Here is a 19781-nt window from a genome sequence, read left to right as displayed (position 1 = left end):
AATAAAAACAATTTAAACAAAGATTAAGATCTTTCATTAGAAGACATGCTACTTTTTTTTTATACAAGCGACTTAAACTTGTTTGTACTGAACTGGCAACCACTAGCAAAAATAATGGCTTCATTATTTTTATTAATGGCTTCAGTACATTACTTCAGAATTGTATACTGAAAAAGTGCCTGGGAACATAAATGATTTATTTTAAAGCTTTGAAAATGGTCTTATTTTGGAAATAAATGGGAGAACTGACAATGCTTACAATCAAAAATTGATTTGGTGAAAAATAGTGAATTTATTGACCTGACTACTTAATATATATAAAAAAATAAAAAAAAATCAACTAACATACATTCTGCTTTTTAGATCGAAAAAAAAAACAAACAAACAAAAAAACAATACTCTATGAGTATACATACAGGACAGACCAAAAGTTTGGAAACATTACTATTTTTAATGTTTTTGAAAAAAGTTTCTTCTGTTCATCAAGCCTGCATTTATTTGATCAATAATACAGAAAAAAATGTAATATTGTGATATATTATTACAATTTAAAATAATTGTTTTTTAAATTTATTATACTTTAAATTATCATTTATTTCTTTGATGCAAAGCTGAATTTTTAGGATCATTATCACATGATCCTTTAGAAATCATTTAATATGATGATTCATTATCAAAGTTGGAAACATTTCTGCTGCTTAATATGTTTTCAGAACATGTGATACTTTTTTAGGATACTTTGATGAATAAAAAGTAAAAAAAAAAAAAAAAGAAGCTATGTTTTTAAAATATAAATATTTTGTAATAAAATACACTACTGGTCAGTAATTTGGGGTCAGTAATTTTTTTTTGTTCTTTTTTTTTTTTTTTTAAATAAAATCAAAACTTTCATTCAGCAAGGATGTGTTAAATTGATAAAATGTGATAGTAAAGAAAATATTTTATTAGAATATATATTTTTAGAATTTTTTTGAATAAATGCAGTTCTTTTTAATCTTTTATTCATCAAATATATTAGACAGCAGAACTGTTTCCAACACTCATAAATCAGAATATTTGAATGATTTCTAAATGATCATGTGATAGACTGGATGTTACATGTGACACTGAAGGCTGGAGTAATGATGCTGAAAATTCAGCATTGCATCACAGGAATAAATTATTTTTTTTAAAGTATATTCAAATAGAAAACTATTATTTTAAGTTGTAATAATAATTCACAATATTACTGTATTTTTGATCAAATAAATGCAGGCTTGATGAGCAGAAGAAACTTCTTTCAAAAACATTAAAAATAGTAATGTTTCCAAACTTTTGGTCTATACTGTACGTAGGGACATTATCAAGAGCACAGGTACCTGAGAGGTGGCTTTGGGCGCAGTGTAGGACAGACCTCTCAGTCGTAAGCTCCCCTGGCTGGCTAGAGTTGAGCTGCACTTCAGTTCCCAGGGTGGCAAGCAAGGAACGTGAGGGAATGCCCACACTTCAACAGCTGTTTCTGTTTGTGCTGACAAAGATGCGGCGAAACTTCACAGAGCGGGTACCGAGGCAGGGCTTGGGGCTGGCCACTGGCTGGGGCCCTCTTGGCATTGCTGATGGTGCAGGTTACAGTGGAGGTGCTGCAGTTCTAATTGGCAGAACTGAGGCTGGCTGAAACTGGACTTGATATGTTCTGGCACTGAAATTAAAATAAAAACAGGTATTTCAGACTATGCCAAAAGTGTGATTTTCATTCAAATTAAAGTTAAATCTACAAACATCTATAATGTTGCCTAAACAGAACATCAAGGAAGCATATTCACTGATATACCATCATATTTTTCCCCACTGACTTATTTTTAAACACTGTAAAGGCCAATAATTTAAATAAGATAGGACTGTGATTAAGTTGTCTACATGGTTTGCTTATAGAACATACATGAGCTATTCCAAACATATTCATGGCTACCATGTTAAATCCACAGTAAATTAATGAGGCACTCAACATTTTGTTCAAAATTTGCCTCCATTCAACCAAACTTAAACCTTTTCATAATGTTTCTAACATAGTATAGATCTGCGACTATCATCTCACAAATAGTGCAGTTGTTGTCACAGTTTAGCAGTTTATTAATACAATCTTGCACAATTATCAGAAACTACATAAGATAGTAGGTTGTAAAATGTGGTGAAAAAAACTCAAAGACTTAATCTCAAGAGTCATAGTCCATGAAAACAATTGTTGATATGCGTCACAACTTCTGTGCTCACTAAAAACAATATTCTAGGGCCCTATGATTTTCCACGATGCAGAAAATGTGGACAGAATTGCGGAACCCAGCAATGAAAATAGAATTTACTGTATAATGTGGAATGTCAAATGTAATTTGCCAAATTTTGGATTACTAAAAAGTAGGTCAATACATTTAAATCAAAACGCAATATGGACTAGTGTCGGTAAATATTAAGCCACAAAAATACAATTTAAATATGAATCCTGCATGTTCTACACAACTCTGTATGAATGAATGGTGCAGACACGCTGAAACGTTTACTACACACATACAGTCGTGGCCAAAAGTTTTGAGAATTACATAAATATTGGAAATTGGAAAAGTTGCTGCTTAAGTTTTTATAATAGCAATTTGCATATACTCCAGAATGTTATGAAGAGTGATCAGATGAATTGCATAGTCCTTCTTTGCCATGAAAATAAACTTAATCCCCAAAAAACCTTTCCACTGCATTTCATTGCTGTCATTAAAGGACCTGCTGAGATCATTTCAGTAATCGTCTTGTTAAATCAGGTGAGAATGTTGACGAACACAAGGCTGGAGATCATTATGTCAGGCTGATTGGGTTAGAATGGCAGACTTGACATGTTAAAAGGAGGGTAATGCCTCAAATCATTGTTCTTCCATTGTTAACCATGGTGACCTGCAAAGAAACTCGTGCAGCCATCATTGCGTTGCATAAAAATGGCTTCACAGGCAAGGATATTGTGGCTACTAAGATTGCACCTAAATCAACAATTTATAGGATCATCAAGAACTTCAAGGAAAGAGGTTCAATTCTTGTAAAGAAGGCTTCAGGGCGTCCAAGAAAGTCCAGCAAGCGCCAGGATAGTCTCCTAAAGAGGATTCAGCTGCGGGATCGGAGTGCCACCAGTGCAGAGCTTGCTCAGGAATGGCAGCAGGCAGGTGTGAGTGCATCTGCACGTACAGTGAGGCCAAGACTTTTGGAAGATGGCCTGGTGTCAAGAAGGGCAGCAAAGAAGCCACTTCTCTCCAAAAAAAAACATCAGGGACAGATTGATCTTCTGCAGAAAGTATAGTGAATGGACTGCTGAGGACTGGGGTAAAGTCATATTCTCAGATGAAGCCCCTTTCCGATTGTTTGGGGCATCTAGAAAAAGGCTTGTCCGGAGAAGAAAAGGTGAGCGCTACCATCAGTCCTGTGTCATGCCAACAGTAAAGCATCCTGACACCATTCATGTGTGGGGCTGCTTCTCATCCAAGGAAGTGGGCTCACTCACAATTCTGCCCAAAAACACAGCCATGAATAAAGAATGGTACCAAAACACCCTCCAACAGCAACTTCTTCCAACAATCCAACAACAGTTTGGTGAACAACAATGCATTTTCCAGCACGATGGAGCACCGTGCCATAAGGCAAAAAAAAAATAACTAAGTGGCTCGGGGACCAGAATGTTGAAATTTTGGGTCCATGGCTTGGAAACTCCCCAGATCTTAATCCCATTGAGAACTTGTGGTCAATCCTCAAGAGGCGGGTGGACAAACAACAACCCACTAATTCTGACAAACTCCAAAAAGTGATTATGAAAGAATGGGTTGCTATCAGTCAGGATTTGGCCCAGAAGTTGATTGAGAGCATGCCCAGTCGAATTGCAGAGGTCCTGAAAAAGAAGGGCCAAAACTGCAAATACTGACTCTTTGCAAAAATGTCATGTAATTGTCGATAAAAGCCTTTGAAACGTATGAAGTGCTTGTAATTATATTTCAGTACATCACAGAAACAACTGAAACAAAGATCTAAAAGCAGTTTAGCAGCAAACGTTTTGAAAACTAATATTTATGTAATTCTCAAAACTTTTGGCCAAGACTGTACTTAAGCATGCAGTGTTTTGAGCCACTGCCGCAATGCCTACATGAACACACAAACATAATCCCTAAAACTGCTGTTGTGTTTAATTTGATTAAATGATAAATTAATGTTTTGCCTTGAAAAATTATTTTTATTTTAACAGAATTACAGAATTTGGTAAAAAAAAACAACAACAACAAAAACAATGAGGCGGTGGGGGTTGGGCCACAAAAAAAAAGTTTTTGTTTTCCTTTTAATAAACTGATGTTAAATTGTGTGAGTTTCATGATTTCAATTAATTATACATGCTTTTTGATTAATAGACTTCCTAGGGCGCTAAAACTCTCAATGAGAAATACCCTCAAGCTGTTCCAAACCTTTATCGATTAAGAATGTGGGTAACCAAACATTCTTTGGAAAATGTATAATTTAAATAAATATTAAATAAATATTATCCCTTTAATAATAATACTTGCACACATGCGTTACAATATTACAGTGTTCTTGTACAGTCAAGACTGACTATAAGTAACTATCTTTTGAAACTGATTTTTTTTTATGGAACAGTTACATCCACTTAATGTACTGGTACAGTATCAGATTGCCAATGCCATCATCTTTTAAATACTACTGCAAGGTATGTCAAAGAATACAATGTTACATGTACCCAGAAACATGGTATTACCATTATGCATTTTTGGTACTTTATTAACCTTTGTTGAAATTATTAATTTAGTTTGCAAGAACAAAAACAAGCAATGCATCTGATTTCAGTTTCTCTATATAAATTCTTTCCTTGCGCACAGGTTGGAAAACATACAATACTATAGAACAAAGTAAGTAATTTAACAGTCCACAACTGCACATTAAGCTTCATAATACTGTTAATGCACTGCACCCTCAGCACAACTGTTTGCAATATCCAGAGGCTTGTTTAAGGACATTGTTTTGGCTGTGGAATTTCCTCTTTAGGAATGACCTCATAAAGCAGCTGTTCAGATTCCCAATAAACAAAGAATTAAATCTATTTAAATGGACAGATCACAGGGTGCAAAAACAATCCTGATCTTTATAGAAGAGGTCCACAGTCTAGAACAGGGAGCTATAAAAACAGACTAGTATGATACATTATTTCTCTCACATCACAGCAGCTGTGAAGATTTTACAAATACAACAATTTAAGAAGAAAACAGACTAGAAGAGCTTAAGATACCAAGTAAAACACATTTGTAGTGCATTATAAAAGCTAAACATCTACCTTCACGTAATACAGGATTAGATAACAGCTTTCTTTTCCCCTCCTCTCCTGGTTTACCAGAAGCCTTCAAAGACACCCCGCTTTGTTCCTTCTCTTCGCATTTCACAAGAAAAAAAAAAAAAAAAAAAAAAAAAAAAAAAAAGGACAAGACAGGCCTGGTGTCATTTTACTGCTCGAGGTAAAACTCCTGTCAGCTCCTCCTGCCGCCTGTAGCAGGGGCTCTGTGAGGGGGAGCTTCTTTGGGGGTTTTCTTTTCTTGAATCAGAATTTTTTTACACTTAAATGTTTTAGCAAAGCAGTTCAAAAGGAAACAAGTGTGAAATAATACTGCAACCATGCAACAGGTCTGTTTTCTTAGGGGCAACTTCCTGTTCATAAAGCTTCGACTCGCTTGCTGTGGAATGACAACCGTCAGGAAGTTAGGTGGTCACGTTGCAACAAGCAAGACTACCCTGCAGATCTGTTGCACTGCAACAACCGGTGGTGTACTCAAACGGCAAGCCTGCGTGACTACAGCTTTACAGAAAGTATGAATGCTTTCCGTTTTACACAGTATCTGAAGGCATCTTTCTAGGAACACCAAAAATACTAGTGCATTTCTTCACTGCTGAAGTGCAAAAATGACAAGAAAAAAAAACACTTTCTTGTTCAAATATCAAGCTAAAGCAAGTGGAGTCAAGTTATAACAAAACAACAACAACAATAATAATGATAAAAAAAAAAAAAAAACACTCCCAAAAGAACTTGCAGACATGATCAGGTCTGAAATTTGTCTTAAAATTACAAGTATGCATGAACATGCCTTGACTTGAAACGACTGGCCATATTTGGTGTCAGTTATGTCAATAATCTCTACCTATTAAAGCCGACAGGACAAGCTATCTCTTCGGACTCCAAAGTTTTGCTTTTGCCATTTTTAGGTGCTTTTTCCAGCCTTGATGAGTTAATGCAGACCATCTTTGCCAGTGGCTCTTCCTTGCAAGTGAATGTCGGTTTTGTGCATGGTCATTGCTAAGCAACAGCTAGTTGATTTAGTCAACAAACTAAACCATTCGCCGCAAAACAGACGCCACAAACCATTTCTTGAAGCGTTTTCCAATTTATGACTCTAAGGTTTTGCTAATAATAATAATAAAAAAGACCACTACAAACTTTTGACAAATTTTTTTTATACACCAAGATGTTAGAAATAAAAGGTGGAAAAAAAAAATAAAAGATAGACTGGCACATTTTTCAAAATTTTACAAGACCAAATAATTTCCAGCTGGTATTTTTTGGATGAACTGAAGTGATGAAATAAGAAATAAATGCAAGTGTGAGTGCATGTTTATTATCCAGTCAAGATAAAAGGGAGCAAAATATTGGTATGCACACAGGAGCCAATAAGCCTGAGTCAACTTTATTGCCTAAGTAACACTCAGTATCACGAAGACGACACAAGGACATCTGGGACAACAGATAAGTAAAAAGTAACCCGGGGTAACCAGGGAGGGGTGGGCACTGGAAACATGATTCTTGTAATAAAGCTGATGCAGTATTTACGTCATAATTCTTTAAGGTCTTTCCCCTAGTCAAACTAACTTTTAATGGAGGGTTTCAAATAAGGCTATATCCTATTTGATGAAATGTCATCATGTCCACACAATTTAAACTTTTTACCATTTTTTAGCATAACCCACAGACACCCTTGTAAACTCTTTTCCAAGGAGAGCATTTAGTCATCGCTGCCAGACACAACCAAGTGTCAGTCACACTGCTGGCTTTGGCTTTAAGCTACTGTTGAGAGCAAGGACAAGGTCAAGAGTTAAAGACCTGAGCTATCAGCGTTTCCACATCACTTAGTGGAAAAATGCTACACCCACTGACAATTTTCAATGATGAGCCTTGGTCTGTGAAATGGCAAAGCATGGTCATTATAGGGCATTTGTAACTAATTGTGGAACTACCCTCTTTTTGGCATTTTTGCACTGCCGGAGCTGGGTTTGATTTTAGTACCGGAGTGCCTTTTTCGAGAACCAAATTAGCTCCTACTTCGGAGCAGGGTCTAACCAGCACAACTGGTACTACCCCTGACTAGGGATGGGTATCGTTTACATTTTATAATACCGATACTTATCGATACAGTTATCAAAACTATCTGGTGCAAAAAAATATGAAGTGAAAAGATGTTGAAAATTTGAAAAAGTTATTTTATTCATGCTGAATTTTAGTAACTGTATTAACATAACTGGTTAAAATTAAAAGAATAGTTCATCCAAAAATGAAAATTGTGTCATCATTTACTCACTCTCAAGTTGTTTTAAACCTGAATGAGTTTCTTTCTTCTGTAGAACCTAAAAAAATATTTTGAAGAATGTGGGAAACTAAACAGTTGCTGGTCCCCACTGACTTTCATATCCCCCCCTCCCCCCAACTATTAAAGTCAGTTGGGACCAGCAACTGTGTTGTTATCCATATTTTTCAAAATATCTTCTCGTGTTCAGCACAAGAATAAATACAAATTAAGACTTGTTTGATACAACATGACTAAGTAAATAATGACAGAATGTAATTTTTGGGGCAAACTGTCCCTATAATAACAAGCGGCAGAATGTGTAGTACTACTGTCTCTTTAAGACGTGAATGCATTGTTTTTCTCTCAACTGTTTACTTTTACTTTAGACATTAACTGTGTATATATTAGGGCTGGGATAAACGATTATTTTTTAAACGATTAATCTAGCGATTATTTTTTCGATGCATCGATTAATCTAACGATTAATTTTTCAGACCAATTTGATTTCGATTATCTCCCCATTAATTGACTACTAACAATTTATACATGTTGATTTACATATCTGAATGAAAAAAACATCAATTCCTTAACATTGCAATATATGTTTATTGCTCTTAAAATGACAAAATAAAAGACTGACTAAGAATGCATTACTTTGCACTTGTATAGAGATAGCATTCAATAAAACCTTGAAACCTTGAAAACACATAGCTTACTGAAACAAGCTTACTGAACACATAGGGCCTAGCTTACTGAAAAAAGAAGTTCTTTCAGATGTAGTTGTTATTCTTTCAAATAACAACAACTTGATGTCTAGTATTCAATAAAAAAGGGTCACCCAAAATACTTGTTTAGAGCAATTGAAAGAATACAGTATGTAAATGTAAACTTGGGGGAGCCAGCAGCCTGTCATGGAGAAAAAAAATCTCCGAATGCTCCACGTGAAACTTTGGCGTTCCGCCCTTTTTCTATCGTGTCTAATGATTTTGATTAATATGCACAAGGGAGGGAGAGAGCAAGAAGCGCTCATGTTGTTTGAAGACTGTGAGTGCGCGCGCAGCCGGGGCTCTCTCTCGTACGCGCCCTGTCACTGTCACTCACCGATCAAATAAGGCTTTGACAGCCGCCAAAAAATAAAATCAATGCAGAAAAAACCCTGGATTGGTTATATAATGTTGGACAGAATGTTGATCCGGCCATCACGTATATTCAGCGCACAAAGTAAACGTTTTGCAAACGTTTGTTAGAGAAATAAAAACAGGTCGACGAATCGATGCGCATATTTTGCGTCGACGTATTTTTTGCGTCGACGTCATCGAGGACCTCGACGCGTTGTCCCAGCCCTAGTATATATGTAAATCTTGTGTGGTTTTTGACAGTATTAGCGCAATCAGACGAAAACTACGTAACTCTGCTGTTTGACCGGTCTCTTAGTGTATGGACGCTTCGGGTGTATGCGTTCTGAATAAGCACGTGTAAATAGCATGCAAGTAAAACTTTTAACTGCCAATGTTTTAAAGCTCGTGAATATAACATACTTTTGTGATTGTGAATAAGTCTCACGAGTGTAACTCTACCGAATCAACATTTGATGTGAATGGTGTCTTACGAGTTTCAGCTGGAGCTGGAGCCACGAGACATAATACAGCACATTGCTTGAGGTAGTTGTGTTGTTAGTAAATGTTTCATTAAATTACTAATGTTGCGTCCTCTCTTAACTATTATTCTACTGCATATATTGCATCTGACACTGGTGTCACTTAGTTTTGTATGTAATGTGGGCCCACACTGTCATACATTTCACACTTGCCATGATGACTGACTCCATGCACACACACACACACACACACACACACACAGCACATGCGCTGGGTATCTCACACATGTCGAGCAAACGTCGGACATTATTCAGTGAACAGAAATGACAAGCAGCAGCTTCTAATTCGCCATTAACATTGAAGTATATGGAGATAAAACAACGCAAGTATCGATAACCGTATCGTTTGTCCTGAAGTTTATCTGTATTCCAGTATTGACCCAATTATGTACCGGTTCTAAAAAAAAAATACTGGTTCTCGATACCCATGCCTACTCGTGACGCAAGTAAAAACCTGTTGGCTTGAGACTGTCCCATAGGGAAGAGTCCCACAGGAAGAAACTCTCCATGTTTTATCCAAAATCTTAAATTGTGTTCCGAAGATGAACAAAGCTTTTACGGGTTTGGAACGACATGGGGGTAAGTGATTAATGACAAAATGTTCATTTTGGGGTGGAGTAACCCTTTAAAATGTTGTGTAAACATACTGAAAACATTGTGTCAATTTATTTTGCAAGTATGATGAACAGCGAAAGATGGACGGACGCTGAAGTGCAGGCACTTGAAGCAAATGTAGCACTGCCCGTTATCGTTGGAGATTCTTAGTCCTCCTTTCTGTTTTCAATCGCTTTACGTATACGTCGTCAATCCATGTTTATTATTGTGAAACTCGCGAGACGCAACAAAAACACAGCTCCAATCACAGCGTCCTCCATCCTCCTGTTGTTATTCTTCGTTTACGTTGTTGAACGGCGCACAAAAATGACACCGCAGTCGACCAGCACTTCCTAGTACACACTGCCGGTGCGAATATAACCCTTTAAATAGTACTGGGAAATAGTTTGTGCAAAAATATCCCAGTACTTCAGTACTGTACATTTAGTTCTGGAACTAAAGCGGTGCTAAAGGCCCTTATAAGATGGCTTTGCTATTCTTTCCTAATCAGAATTCAACACAGACAATGCAATTTCATTCATAAACATGGCACAGTAGCTTATGCCGTGACAAAACACTGAACCCAAAATAACTACAACAAATGCTTTTGGTCATTTTCAGCTTCATAAACAGACAATAATTCATACCTTTATAGTAGCCCCCGCTTCCTTATCGTTATTCCAATGAACTCTACACTTTCCGCCGTCCACTCTCCATCCGTGTTTCGAAAGATTTCCCTGAAAACAAAAGGATCAAATGGCAGATAAGATACAATAACTTGGCTTCATCTTTAACAACTCTAACAGTTTCCCACAGCTACATCTCCAAATAAATGATACAGCAATGCATTTAGTAAATGGGAGAAAGCTTCTGGTAATCTCTTTAACAGATTATACTAGGAAATTACTCCTCTATAAACAAACAACTATCTCTGGGGGACAAACCAGCAAGCACCTTTTCACTGACTACCAACACTGTAGTTCTGCACAATGATATCCATGCAAGAAGCACAATGTTCATGTAGTAAGCGAGCTTAAAGGGTTAGTTCACCGAAAAATGAAAATTATGTCATTAATGACTCACCCTCATGTTGTTCCAAACCCATGAGACCTCATTTTAAGATATTTTAGATTTAGTCCGAGAGCTTTCTGTCCCTCCATTGAAAACTTATGTACGGTATACTGTCCATGTCCGGAAAGATAATAAAAACATCTTCAAAGTAGTCCATGTGACATCAGAGAGTCAGAATTTTTTGAAGCATCAAAATACATTTTGGTCCAAAAATAGCAAAAACTATGACTTTATTCAGCATTGTCTGCAGCAGGATCTTCTTGAACCAGTTCACCAAATCGAACTGAATCGTTTGAAATGGTTTACGTCTCCAATAAGCATTAAAATTAAATTAAATTAAAATTAATCCACAAATGACTTAAGCTGTTAAATGTTTTAATGTGGCTGAGACTCCCTCGGAGTTAAAACAAACCAATATCCCGGAGCAATTAATTTACTCAAACAGTACACTGACTGAACTGCTGTGAAGAGAGAACTGAAGATGAACACAGATGACTGGTTTATTGAATCGAACTGTCTGGAAGAACAGGTTTGCGAAAAAGAATCGAACTTGCCATCACTACTGGTAATGCGAAAACCAATGCAACCGGTTCATGACTCGAGAATGAGTAAATCTTTCGTTCGTTATCTGGCTCGGCGTTCACAGTTCACTGCGTTCGCAGTGATTCTAAACTGCAGTGTTTTGAACTCGCTCACAAGAGACATGGAAGAGAAGACAATGATGAGTAAAGTCGTAGTTTTTGCTATTTTTGGACCAAAATGTATTTTCGATGCTTCAAAAAATTCTAACTGACCCTCTGATGTCACATGGACTACTTTGAAGATGTTTTTATTACCTTTCTAACCATGGACAGTATACCGTACACATTTTCAATGGAGGGACAGAAAGCTCTTGGACTAAATGTAAAATATCTTAACCCTTATGCGTTGGTGGGGAAGTTTTCGTCCACTAGGGGGTAAAGTTGATTCTTATTTTGGCCACAACTTTCTCTGTGTTTGAGCTAATGGAATGATTTTTGGTGACAAATCTTATTTTGACCCATATTTTGGGGAAATGCTTTGAAATGTTTCAAAAACTCAACGGTACACTGTGGGTAAATTCACTACCCTTTCGGTATGTTCGGGATGAAAACATCAACTAAATTAATCTGCTGTAAAAATGTATCAGATAAATATTTTTAATTTTTTTTTGCATAAATCTATTTATCAACCTCAGTCCTGATCAAAACTACCAAATGTTTAAAAACAATTCCAAGATTATAACTCTTTAATTACCAATTTCATAAATGATTTCACTGATTTGGGGGGAAAAACACAAAATTACATATTTTCAATATAAAAAAATGATTGTGGACTGGATATTTTTTTACCTTTTATCACAGTCTTGGGCATGTCAAAGATTAGTAACAAAATTGGCTTTGATGCATTGTTAGTTTTTGTTCAGCATTAGATTTTAATTTTTTCTCCCTCATTTGTTGTTGGTGGCTGTTTTTGCCCCATTGACTTCCATTATAACGACATTTTTTGATTGCAAAGCCATGACACCATATAATCATTCATTCTTGATTGTTTGTGGTTTTCCCTTTTGGGAAGAGGCAAAATTTGGTATTTTTACAGTTGATCACTAGGTGGGACCATTAACCCTTTAGATAGGCCTGTGCAAAAAAAGGCTTAGTTTCTGGCTTGTATATGGAGTTATATGGAGTATAACAGCAAATTATAGTGTTTGTGTATGTGTGAGATTCTTGATTGTTGGTGGTTTTCCCTGTTGGGAAGAGATAACATTTGTTATTTTTTACAGTTAATCACTAGGTGGGACCATTAACCCTTTAGATAGGCCTGTGCAAAAAAAAGGCTTAGTTTCTGGCTTGTATATGGAGTTATATGGAGGAGAAATTTCGTTATAATGGAAGTCAATGGGGCAAAAACAGCCACCAACAACAAATTAGGGAGAAAACATTTAAATCTAATGCTGCACAAAAACTAAAAATGCATCAAAGCCAATGTTGCTACTAATCTTTGACATGCCCAAGACTTTTATATAAAGTGAAAAAAAATCCAGCCACACTTACTTTTATATTGAAAATAAGTTATTTTGTGTCTTTTTTCCCCCCAAATCAGTGACATCATTTATGAACTTGGCATTAAAGAGTTAAATCTTGGATTTTTTTAAAAACATTTGGTAGTTTTGATCATTTTGAATATGAATCTGATACATTTTTACAGCAGTTTAATTGAGTGGATGTTTTCATCCCGAACATACAGAAAGGGTAGTGAATTTGAACAATCCAAAAGGGTTAAACTGTGTTCAAAAGATGAACGGAGGTCTCACGGGTTTGGAACAACATGAGGGTTATTAATGACATAATTTTCATTTTTGGGTGAACTATCCCTTTAATGAGCTCAGCAACTCACATGCAATATACGGGGTAGATTAAAGGTAATATACTTTTGTTTTTTTAAATAGGATAAATTATTGGCAGCTAATTATTTCACAGTATTAAGAAAGTGGACTGGTACTCAGTATTGGTATGCACCCTTGCATGTACTAATTCTAAATAGGGATGAATGATAATGACACCATTATCATAAAATAATAAATATATATCATAATCTGTACCAATAAACAATTACTGGTAAAAGCCAGAATTTTAATATCCATTTGTCAATCATTTTAGATGATTGAAAGAAAGAAAAAAAAGACTACCATTTTCAACTATGTCTAAGTAATGGTCAAAGAGTGCTACACCTTATGCTTGGAAAAAAATAATCAGAATTTGATCAGATGAGTGGGTGGTAGGGCTGACAAAATAGCTGAAAAACATTAAATATGTATGCATTAGGGGTGTAACGGTACGTGTATTCGTACCGGACCGTTTCGGTACAGGGCTTCCGGTACGGTGCACGTGTGTACCGAATGACGGAATGCAATATTTTGTGCACGGAATATAAGTACATTTTCGTGTTTCCAAACAAACATATTAAGTGGCGGAAGTCTCCGCGTTCAGCGCAAATCCCGCCCTGCAGCTGATTCTAAGGCCGGTGACACACTGGATGCGTGGCGTGTCCGTTTTTAATTCGACTCCCATGTTAACAGGTTAGAGCTTGCAGACTGCCTGCGTGAGACGCGCGTCTCGAGCCGCGCAGAAAATGCGTGCATGCTAAAAAATAAAACCGACGCCTATTTTTCACACGACACGCAAGCGTGTTGGAAGCGTTTCCAGGCAAAATAGAATAGGAAAATATGTTTATAAGTCATTTTGTACACAAATACATATTAATTCATGACACTTTGATGTTTGAAAGTCTATAGGTTGACATAAATTCAGATATAAATGTAATTTAAAAAATAAATTAATAATTATCGATTTTCAAATATTGCACCTGTCAAGCATAGTCTATTTTGCCGTCAATACTGTTGACGGTGTCCTTTATCAGTAGGCTTTATATTTATGCTCAACATGAAGTATAGATATTGTTGTCATGAAGACAAGAGTCTGGTCTGTCGGCGGTCTCCCTCTATGTCACCTACAGCAGCAGCAGCGCGCCAGCGCCGCGTCAGGCACGATTCTGGTGAAGCAGGCCTACAAGCTGGGATTGGTAATGCTGCACTGTAATCATAGTTATTAATTATATTTTTCATTATATTTTATTATATGATATTGGTTTGAGACTAAGAGTATTTTATTTAGTGGAGAACTTTGCAGCAGTATTTTATTTCTTATTCTTTTTTTTATTTTATATATATTTTATTAACTATAAAAAAAAAAAAAAAAAGTGTATAATAATAAACAACCTGCAGTTTAATGTTTGCATTTCTTTCCCTTACTGTACCGAAAATGAACCGAACCGTGACTTTAAAACCGAGGTACGTACCGAACTGTGATTTTTGTGTACCGTTACACCCCTAGTATGCATGCATTTATTTATGGGAATTTACTATAGAAAACACTGCTGACTAGGCTTGTTGCGATAGTCGGTGTTACCGGTGATACACGGTGTTTAACCCACCTACCGGTCATTGCACTTGACCACCGGCACAGTCCCCATCGTGTTGAAGTTTTAGCCTATAGCAATAAAGCACTTAATTCAGTTAGTGACTACGTGCCTTCGTAATTTAGCGTAGTGGAACGAGCGCCGCAGTAAAGCAGCAGTTGTCCGATTTCATTTATCATTTGAGGAGAGTGAGGCGAGCTAACTGGCAAAGGATGCGGAAGATCTGGTTTCAAAGCGAACTGTTGCAATTTAAAATGAAGGTTTTTCGTTTATTGTTTCTCATTTAGCCTATTTATAATTTTTTTTGTACGGTGTATGCAGTTAATAGGCCTACCTCTTTTTTTTTAACAGCTTAACGTGAGTTTAATTTTTATATTAGTTTTTTTTGCACTTAAGTGTCCAGTGATTATTCGGCTAGGCTACCTTATTTAACGAAGTTTTTGATGTTCGTTCGTTTCATAATCGATGGTTGTGCGGTGTTTTTTTTTTTTTTGCTGTAAAAAGGCAGGCACTTTATTTAACGAATATTTATAATTATTTAACGAGTCTTGTTTGATACTTGCACGATGTGTGCAGTGGTTCGTTTTGTTAATAAATGCACTTTAAAGGTGTTTCATAAGTGCTTTTGTTTAGTTTTTGCAAGGTGTGTTAAGTTATTCATTTTGCAATAAAGATGTGTGTAATACAAGCGAGTGTCTTATTGTTTTGTGTATTTTTATTAAGAATAAAATAAATTAACCCATGATTAATTCAAACAAATGCTACTGAATTGCCGCTAATTAAAGTGAAAGTAAATTGAGACGTGTGCACGTCTGCACGACCGCATTCTCGGCCACCCGAAATCCCCGACACGCAACCCCGGTGACACTGGGATTACCGTTTTTTTTACACGTCGATTAACCGGTGGAAAAAATCCGTCACCGCAACATCCCTACTGCTGACTCCTGTTTCAACAACTAGGGTGAATCGTCAAAATCATAAAATAAACCTAAAGCATCACAAATACGTGAGCGGGCCAAACAAATAGGCCTATCTGATGTGAAAAGTAGAATATGGCCACTTCCAGGGGGTAAAATCAGCCTATCAAGATTGTGCTTGGGGCCACACAGCCCTGCCCCTCCCCCAGGAACAACCTCTTCTCCTTAAAGTGTTTAACCAGATGGCCATCTCAACAACAGAAGCCTCCCATATACAAACACAAAGACAGGGGCATCCGTTTATGAAGCGCCAACATAAGCACAGCTGAAAGATGACCAGTCAAAATAATACCAGTACATATAACTACCCTGTAAGACTTTGTATAATTTTTTTTTTCTTTTTTATTGATTAACTCTAAATAATAGTTGCTCTGAGCAGTGCTGTACAATTAAACTGAAGATCACCTTCAGTTGCTGGTTTACACTGACTTCCATAGTATGGGGGGAAAAAAAACACTATGCAAGTCAATGGGGACCAGCAACTGAAGGTTAACTATCCCTTAAATCGAAGTTAAACCGAAAATATGATACGGTTTAGCATGGTTGTATAAGACTGCAACTTAACTAAATACACACACTGTGCATTTCAGTGTGTTTACACACAAGCAGCTCATGATCTGTTATCTCTCAGTGTCTCAGAGCAGCTCAAATCACAGCAATTGCTGCTCCACTCATCTCTGCACTATGCTCTTTTGGTTGCTTCTAGCGTTCATTTGTGAACACAACATGCAAACCAACTTTCCAAACTTGTAATGACAAGCGCTCATAAACCAGCTGTTGTCAACAAAAAAGAAGCTTTAAGAGCTCCTTGCGATTCTCCGCCAAAATAAAAGCTTGATGGTTTACCATGTCAATATGTTTTAAGTCAGAAATAAATGTTACAGATGTACTGTAAAATAATATACTTCAAAAATATGAAATATTACAATAGTAATTTTGTATTTTGTCTATTATCATATTTAGAAATACACACTCTTATAGACTTGATATATATATATATCAAGTACAGCAAACCTGTCACTTTTTTAATGCAATCGTTAAAAAAATAGTTATTTATATATATATATATATATATGTATGCATCTCTGCAATTAGTTTTTTTCTTCAAATTGTGAAAGCCTAAATCTGAGTCACTAAGATGACATAAATCAGACTTGGGCTTTTCCATTACATGCCAACAGATGAAAAGCAATGTGATCACATGTGAACATGTAATATCAAGAAACAAGATAAGAAAAAATTGTTTAAACGCTAGAAATATAATGTATAATATAATGTGTGATCAAACTCGGTTGAAGCAAACGTGTTATGATCTAGTCCCTGGCATTGTTAGGTGTGGATGTGATTATGACCTAACAGGGGCAATGTTCATTTCCCTGATAAGTAAAATTCGGCAGCTATAAACAGCGGAGGCAAGTGTTTATGACTCATGACTGCAATACAGTGTCGTCACAGAGTAACACAAACACTGTTTTTGTTCAACATTTTTAAGCAGCAAAGCTTACTCAGCACCGGGAACCCCTTCAATTCAAACGGAACTGCATTTGCTTACAGCAGTAGCAGCAGCTGCTTTGACCCGGCTTTGTTAGTGCCGCCCAGCAAAGGCATGAATAGGAAAAGCCCAGAAGCATGCAGGCTTTGGAAAAAGCAAGCGCTCATCTACACTACTGAAAATGTCTACAGGGAGATGAGCGTACTTACTGACCTGTGTTGCTTCTCTTCAATGTCTTTGGTGGCAATAGCATCCAATTCTCTTTTAGGAAATAAACACACAGATTTTCAATTAACAATCTGACATTCCTTCACTTTTCATTCTCCAGTACATAAACATCTGACAAAATCAATGAAACTGGATTATATAGCTGGACATTTAACTTTAGACAGGTGAATGCAAAGTGTACATTTCATTCTTGTACAGATGGCTATGTATTGTGTGAACAACACTTAGGTGTGCAATGACAAGGCAACCTCCTTGTACTAGGAAAAGAATAAATATATTCTAAAAAATCCTTTCTAAAAATGTTCACTTTCATTACTTTTGAAACCGCAACTACACATGTATTTCAAGTGCCACATACTTGGGTGATGCAAAAATGATGTATCCAATGCCAACCACAAACTTCCTAATCATACCACAATATGAAACCAAAATCAACTGATTTCGCCTCTCGCCATATTTACATTATATGGATGGACACCCCTCGAATTGTGAGTCACAGAAGAAATGCCACGAATAGATGCATGAACAGCAGCCATTCAACCAGACTGTATTCTTTAGCAAACATTTATTTTAACTTAAGCAACACGTGATTAATAAAGAAACAGGCTTCTTAAAAATAAAAGAAGTGATTCAGTTTAACATTAGCTATACTTTACTCCTCCCCCACCACTGGCTTCAGCTACTGCTAACGGGGCAAACCAGCAACCTTGACCTGCCCTTAAAACATTAAAATATAACACACTCAAAACATATATATACGCAACTTCTACTCTCAAAGAGCGACCTCGTAATGTCTATATTTTCTTTACTCTGATCTGGGAGAAGGAAACGCAGCTTTTGCTGTGGAATTTTCCCTCTGTGCTTGCAGCTGTGACTGCGTACTTTAAAAAGCTAACTTAAACACAAAATAAACAATTAACATATAGCATGTAACGTTAACGATCGCCACTCCGTTAAGTTATTAAAGCAGTATTAAAAAACGCAAACTGGTTAACGTACCTTTCCAAATTATTAAATATAATTTTCCTGGATGTGCGCAATTCAGCAGATGAGCTAAGAGTGCTAACAAACCAGCTGGCTACTAAAGCCTGTATTTTTAATGCTTAACAGCTTTAACGAATCAAACGCGGTTTTATTAATGCTCACATTAGATGAACAACGACACAATCTTTTTGTTTTGTTTAATTATTATGGATCGAATACTGCTGGAAGCAACAAACTAGCGTTAACCAAAAAAAAGGGCGACATCATAAAAGTTGCAGGACGTCGAATTAAACATCCAAATTAAATCAACATATTTCCAAAATACACTGCATAAAACTGTCCAAAAAACACAAAACCTCATATTTAAACGCTGTAACGTTACATTCATAAACTCGACTTTTATGCTTGTAAACACGTTAGTAAAGATACTTACTGTACTGAAACCGACTGCAATGTCACTTCGGTGCCATTATGTGAAAGCAGGAGATCAACGTTCAAGAAATGTCACCGCACAGACATGCGCTTTGATTTTTTTGACATAACGCAGACAGTAGAAACTATTTATATAAACCCTGAAATTGTGAAACTGTCGTGCAAACAAAACTGCAAAACATTCAACCGTGCCTCGTCTTAGATACCGCAGATACGCTGCTGAATACATGTATCTAGCTTATATGGTGAAAATCACAAAGATACACACGAACGGACCGCAAAACTCACCTCTTTTAGTTTAAAGTGCAGTAGAGATGAAATGAAAGCAAACAATAAGGCTGTAGAAATTCAACACATTTGCAGAGTCTAGGAGGGGAAATATTTGTCCTGTTCGATCGCCATTTTCTTCTCTTGCGTTCATGCATTCATCCTTAACTGCAGGAAGAGCTCAAGCGCCGCTCTCTGAGCACTTCCTCGAACTCTACACAGACACACTCACCTCCAAAATGGTGGCCACATACAAGGCAGCGTTTCAAAACCTAGTTAGTTGACTACCTCACGACCACTTTTGGGCTTCGCAGACACGTGCGGTATTTTTTTGACATCATAGGGAATTTTAGAAGCATGGTTGTAAAACAGATATGACGAGTGATGCGTGAGCTTAGCTGATTTTAATGCCAAAATATGCTGTCTAGGTAGGCAAAGGACTATGCTTTGAAACAGAGCCACATAGT

At 36.6% G+C, this 19781-nt stretch overlaps 1 protein-coding gene across 4 annotated transcripts in view; it reads right to left on the bottom strand.

The window, feature by feature from the left end:
• The window catches only part of LOC132149263 (trinucleotide repeat-containing gene 6A protein-like), a 36248-nt gene extending 16713 nt beyond the window's left edge, over positions 1-19535 (bottom strand). For 2 of the 4 annotated variants that reach the window (XM_059558357.1, XM_059558360.1), the window contains exons 1-4: positions 19336-19535; positions 17617-17664; positions 10515-10604; positions 1359-1678 (exon numbers count right to left, since the gene is read on the bottom strand). The gene's annotated coding sequence lies outside the window, so the exon portion shown is untranslated. Of the gene's footprint in view, positions 1-1358; positions 1679-5341; positions 5475-10514; positions 10605-17612; positions 17665-19335 lie in introns of those variants that run through there. The other 2 variants (XM_059558358.1, XM_059558359.1) reach the window with 2 other exon arrangements.
• Between the last annotated feature and the right edge of the window lie 246 nt (positions 19536-19781).

This window comes from Carassius carassius, chromosome 9 (assembly GCF_963082965.1).
Source record: "Carassius carassius chromosome 9, fCarCar2.1, whole genome shotgun sequence".
Classification (NCBI taxonomy): domain Eukaryota; kingdom Metazoa; phylum Chordata; class Actinopteri; order Cypriniformes; family Cyprinidae; genus Carassius; species Carassius carassius.
The sequence above is the reverse complement of the archived record's forward strand: the minus strand, read 5'-3'. Positions and strand labels throughout refer to the sequence as shown.